General features: G+C 33.6%; 1 pseudogene; it reads left to right on the top strand.

Annotated features, from left to right (window-relative positions):
* Positions 1–4279: 4279 nt before the first annotated feature.
* LOC148604745 (uncharacterized) lies at positions 4280–6273 on the top strand (annotated as a pseudogene).
* The last annotated feature ends 717 nt before the right edge of the window (positions 6274–6990 follow it).

The raw sequence follows: 6990 nt of genomic DNA on the forward strand, positions 1-6990 counted from the left end.
TTTAATTTCTCCGTTATTTCATATATCCATGAAATAAAATGATTTGATTGATGTGCATGTATAAGTCATGAATTGCAAAGTAAACCTGCATTTTCAAATTACAAAATTTTAATCAAATAAAAACAAATAAATGTACATGTACAGGTACAAATGCGTGTGATTTTATAGGGAACTAGTTAGCACATCTGCACATCTTTTTTCGTGAAAGGTATCCAAAAACTAAATATTTGATGAACTGATTTCCACTACATGATTTTTCTGAAGTCTTTCTATTCCATCTCATTTATTCGGCAATAAAATCACATGCTTCTTTATACAGCAGTCAGTAGAGAACTTATAAATGAGTTACAAGTAAACCTGAATCAGCCAAATGCGACGATTTTTCGTACCCTGTTGTCAACTTTCCTTTCATATCTGGCAACATCCCCTTAGCTCCTGCTTTTGGAATTTTCTTATAAATCACTCATACGTTATTCCAAAGTTTGCCGTAAAACACACAGACTTTCGTTCTGTGCTACACTTCTTATAATTAAGATTTTGGGTTATATGTTGTAACAAGATTGAAGTTATCACTACAGAAGTTTTATTGTCGTAATCATGAAGTCGTGGGTCGTGACGGTGTATATATATCCATCTGCACCATGAGACTTAACTTTTTCACCGTGTCTTAGTTTTCTTTCCTCTTTTGTCTACTCCTGACTTGAATTTTAATGAACAACTCGGCGGGTGTTTCCAGGAAAGAAACGAATGCTTATCCTAGAGGTGCACCTGGTCCATGCTTCCAGTTTTTAGTGGAGCTCATTAACTTTTGTTGCTTCGTTGGTTATTTCTTTTTGTGTGTGTGTGTCTGTCTGTTATTACAATAATTACAAATTATGACTGACATCTTTGTTTAATGAAAATTAAGTTATCTGCCTATAATTTCATTTAATATCATTTTAAGAAGTATGTTGATTTTCTCATGTAATAATTTGTTTAAGAAATCCTGTGTGTTTAGAAGTGGTCTGATGTTTATTCGAAATTATTCCTTTCTGTCACAGCAGTTAAAGCCCATGTGATCCTGCTTACCACATCCTTTATACACAAACATCGTACATTATGAGGTAGCATGCAACAAGATGACTTACTACAAGCCATATAAAAAAATTGCCAAATATCTTAGGGAATCTTATACATAACGGAGGCTTTGCCTTTAAATGTACCTGATGAATTACCTGCAAATACAAGATTTAAACACTGTTTAAGTCTCTAAATTTCCGAATCCTACCATGATTTTTAAGGTAAATTTGTATACTGTATTTGCTTTGTGCTTGTATACTTGAATAAACACGTTTATACTAAGTCTCTACATGAATTACTATAGTTAATTTCGATATACATACACGTACGTGTGTGTGTGTGTGTGTGTGTGTGTAGTTCCATCCCTCATAGTATAATAAATTCATAAATTATTATGATTTAATAAATTAGGTTAATTATAAATGATGTTTTCCTTCTTGCGAGATATAAAAAGATGCACTGATTTCCGGCATGCTGGATTTGGTTCTACCCATCTTGACCATAAATGCCAGGTAATATAGCCTCATGCCATTCTGGGATTGATGTATATAAATTATATATTTAATTGCTATAAAAACACAAGTAGCACGTAATTACATGTTTATTCGAGTTCTTATTTCGCCTTAGTTCACTCCAAATCTTACTAAGGCGAAATGGGAACAAGCCTTTGTTTTTACCATTCTATGTTTTGAAATTTTGGAAGTATTACTTCATAAATTAGGTAAGTCATAATTTCACATCCCTGTACAATCTATCCCAATTTTCAGACTATAATTATTTGTTTATAAAACATAACCTGGTAGGTTTTTAAAATCTAACTTGCCAAGAAAAACTGTACAATTGTATGTATGTGTATAATATTACTTAAGAAGTTTATACTTAAAATTCTGATTAAACATTTATCTGCAATTTCTTTGTAAGGGAAATCAAGGTATAACCAGGGGCGGATCCAGGATTCTAGAATGGGTGCAATGTAGATACCTTTTGTGGTAAAATAAGCGAGAAATTAAAGTTTCAACCTCAAACGGCCTAGATCTACCCCTGATATCCCATGCTTTGCATATTTGGAGGGGGCACTATTGTTGTAAATATTTTATTTATGAATAAGTTAGAAACACAAATATCTGTCTGTCTGTTTGCACATTCGAATTTATTCATGTACAAGTTGAAGGAAACCCATGCTAAAGAAGTGCATATCAAGGCTGTCAAAAGACTTTTCGAATAAAAAAAAAGATAAAGCAATGCATTTGAGATGGACACACAAAAAGATGTGTACCTAACTTATTAATCGGTACGTCTAAATACCGCTTAGCCCCGGCTAAGTGCACTTAGCCCCAAATATTGATTAATATCTATATTTTTGGAGGTTGGGATGAAAAGATATGTCAGATATGTTTATATATTTGAACTTTGTTTAGAGATATTGTTATTATATTTTAGGAAAAAACGGTTTTTAAAACGGCACGCGCTGTCTGTGTGTCGGCAATTTCGTGTGCTATCATGCGTATACAAATTAACAAGTTAATCAAGCAATATACGGCTTGTCAATTAATTTATGATTAATTGTTTGTCTTCAATTATATGCAATAATGACCTATTCAATAGAATTGGCGAAAAATAAATGTGCACTAGCTTGGACAAATGGTCTTTGATGTTCATCTCATAAAAACATTTTAAGTTTAGACAAAGAACGATAAAGAATAAAATATAAAAACGGTCTTTTTTTGTCGCAATATTAAAAAGATTTCTTGTTTTGGTAAGATTTTTTGAGTAAAATTAAATATCATTTAAATATGGAACATCGGTATTCTGGACATTCATAGCGAGCGCATTTACAATATACAATATAAATTTCACAAAATATACGAGATGTGGCGTCCTTGGGGATCACCAACTACGTCCGTTGATTATGACATGGTCTTACATAGATTGCAAGAGGTATATATAAATATATATATATATATATATTAATTATTATTAATTTAGATGAAAGATTGTTGTTTCTTTTTTAGGTAATGCATTGATCACTTTCCGTATTTACAATATAAATTATAGAATTATAAGATATGGAACGAAATAAATATCTGAACAAATTCTGACCGCTGAGTATATATATATCGCCCCCAATGTATCACCCGTCGTCTTGTTGCACATTGGAAATTAACTCAGTTAGTAAGATTTATTTGATCATTGTTTTTTTTTTTGTCCAGAAATATACCCCTTAAAAGAACGCAATGATCTGAATAACTTCTGAAAACTAAGTTTGATTTTTGTCCGATGCTTGACCAGTAAGACTTTGTTCTTTTATTCATTTCGCTCCTAAAACACAAACAAAACAGCCATCAAAGTATCCTGGACATTTGATAAATAAAACAGAAACAGGCTTGTCAATTAATTTATGATTAATTGTTTGTCTTCAATTATATGCAATAATGACCTATTCAATAGAATTGGCAAAAAAATGAATGCGCACTAGCTTGGACAAATGGCCTTTGATGTTCATCTCATAAAAACATTTTAAGTTTAGACAAAGAACGATAAAGAATAAAATATAAAAACAGTCTTTTTGGTCGCAATATTAAAAGGATTTCTTGTTTTGGTAAGATTTTTTGAGTAAAATTAAATATCATTTAAATATGGAACATCGGTATTCTGGACATTCATAGCGAGCGCATTTACAATATACAATATTAATTTCACAAAATATACGAGATGTGGCGTCCTTGGGGATCACCAACTACGTCCGTTGATTATGACATGGTCTTACATAGATTGCAAGAGGTATATATAAATATATATATATATATATTAATTATTATTAATTTAGATGAAAGATTGTTGTTTCTTTTTTAGGTAATGCATTTATCATTATATACCCCTGAAAAGAACGCAATGATCTGAATAACTTCTGAAAACTAAGTTTGATTTTTGTCCGATGCTTGACCAGTAAGACTTTGTTCTTTTATTTATTTCGTTCCTAAAACACAAACAAAACAGCCATCAAAGTATCCTGGACATTTGATAAATAAAACAGATACGGAACGAAATAAATATCTGAACAAAGTCTGACCGCTGAGTATTATTGCCCACATTCTATCTTACCGTCGTTTCCCCTCCGCCAGTAAGTCCACTTTGTACATTGAAAAAAATATCGTAAAAACTAAAAGGCACTGTTCTGTTCTTTATGTCGTTTTGGAAATACACACACAACAAAATCACCATGTGGGCCCTCTTAGCAGAAAGTCGGGATCTACCGAACCCACAACAAGTTCACATTGTAGATGACACTCCTGATAAACACACCGATTCTGCTGAGGGTTGCCATATGGAAGAATCTGATACCGATTGTGATATTTTAAATGATGAAAATGATGAATCCATACAACCTGTTTTTGCTTCAACTCCACTTCCGAATGGGCAGACACTTACCGCTTCTCAAGTGTTTCAGGCAGTCATTAGTGACAACAAGACAGTTGTAGAATCCATACCTGATGGACAACGTTTACTTTTTACTAAATAACAGTGTCAATATAAGCCGTTGTCAAAATTCTAAAAACAGTAACTTTTCTGATGATTGTGGGGCATGGGACTCTCACAGTGGTAGAACTACAAAAACACATTTTATTTTTTCACCTGACAACAGTTTAAAGTGGACTTTTCTGAGAGACGGCGTTTATTGCTTCCAAACTAAAACCAACGGTAAAAAAACATATACACCTTACAATCCTCAACCTGAAAACATTGTGACAATTCATCGGTATTATTCAACGCTAAAACGTGATAATTCATATAAACGACGAGTGAGTTGGTTCGAAACATTACCACAGCATCAATTACTTAATATACATGTAGTCGTAATAGAATACATCGGCACATCACCACGACATGGTCAGCCACATGGCAATGCCAAAAACACGACCCAAGAATACATCAGAACCAAACCAGAGGTTTTTGATAAGATAAAAACAGGCATTGAACAGAGACAGTCTTCTTCTGAGATATACAAAAATCTCGTTCTAACCGATTCAGACAACGCACCAAGGAACAGACACCAAATAAGAAACAAGAAGTACAACGAAAAAAAAGAAATCGTCTTCCTCTGACATTGGAAACGTTGCTGATGAAATTATTGAAGTTTTGGCGATGGTAAACAATGACAGCTTTGTTCAAGAAGTGGTATATACACACGGCAACAACAAACCCCCGTCCATTATTTGTTACACTAAACAGCAACTAGATGATTTGAAACAATTTTTGATGACTGATCAAGATTGCATTCTAGGTATAGATAGAACTTTTAACCTTGGCGACGTTTATGTCACAAATCTAGTATACAAAAACAAGAAGGTGGTGTCAAAAGAAACTGGTGATCATCCGATTTTCATAGGCCCTATGTTCTTACACTGGGAAGGTTCGTTCCTTTCGTACCACACATTTTTATCTCATGTAAAAGCACGCATTCAGGAAAGTGTGAAATGCATCGATTTACGAATTGGAAGCGACGATGAGAGTGGTTTGACAAAAGCAATTGACAGTGTCTTTCCAAACATAGAACGACTTTTGTGCACTAAACACATTAAAGACAATGTTTCCGATCACCTTAGAAATAAAATTGGATGCAACGACCAATTGCGGACAAATATTCTAAATAACCTATTTGGGCCCAACGGACTGACATCGGCGATAGATCCCTCAGATTTTCATATCAAGGCTCGAGATATTAGCAGAAACTACCCTGAATTTGATTCGTATTTTCAAACCCGTTTAAAAGACAGACTGTTTCATTATGTTACCATTCCAAACTGGCAACTGGACTCCAATCGTTTATGGACAAACAACAACTGCGAATCCATAAATCACGTCTTCAAGAAGGCAGTAAACTGGCAACCAAAGTCAATTCCGAATTTGATACAAGACTTACATGATATTGTTACCGTGCATTGCATAGACTTAAAACGTTCACTTTACGGTAGTGGGAATTATGAATTGTATGGCCGTTACAGAAAACACTTACATAGTTACCAGAGTTGGCAAACCAAAACACAAGAACAACAGAACAACCTGTTGCATAGACTTCTAAATGATGTTACCACCAAGAATACCAGCATTAAGTCTTCATATAAAAACTTTGAAGTTCCACAACCAAAAAGACTTGCTGCCAAACCATACCAAAGAATAAGACCTAGAAACTGCCGTACAAAGCCAAGATTTTAACATGACAATAGTTCTGCAAATGTCTTTATTTTGTTGATGTTTTACATGTTATTATACAATGTAGAGCTGCAATAAATCATTCAAAATAATTTACATTTACTTTGTTATTTACACCAATTAATAATTAGTAATAAAATGTGTAGGTGTGATAATCCTTCACGGTCTACTGAACTTGGATATACAGGCACGTGTCATTATGATATCTTAAAACACGTTTAAATCAATAATTGCTGCAGCGATACTTACAAAAATCGAAATACAACATCTTCATAATTCAAATTTTGTCTATTGATACTAATATGCACACATAAGTGTTCCCATCCCGGGCTAAGTGCACTGTTAGGGGCTAAGTGCACTTAGCCCGGGCTAAGCGGTGTTTAGACAGACCCCTTATTAATATCGATACTACGAATCCACGAACTACCTGTGAGGTTTTTTTTACGTCTATGACTACATTTTCGGGTATGCATACCATGATCTCTAGTTAAGGACTTCATATACATTCTCTGTGTAATGTCATAAATTGCCGATCAGTCACGTAGTATTGTTGTTAGAAATATCATAGACCTGTATATTTAATATTTTATATCCATGTTTATGGAAATCATGGAAATATTAACTTGGTTCACAATAGAACTCGTTGCGATATGCTGCCGAACACAAATGGACGACAATGCCAATTTATGTATTTAGGTTATAACTGCGACGAAGTTTTTA

The sequence above is a fragment of the Perna viridis genome, chromosome 10 (assembly GCF_037379345.1).
Source record: "Perna viridis isolate PV_CMFRI_1.1 ecotype Kerala chromosome 10, ASM3737934v1, whole genome shotgun sequence".
NCBI classification, from domain to species: domain Eukaryota; kingdom Metazoa; phylum Mollusca; class Bivalvia; order Mytilida; family Mytilidae; genus Perna; species Perna viridis.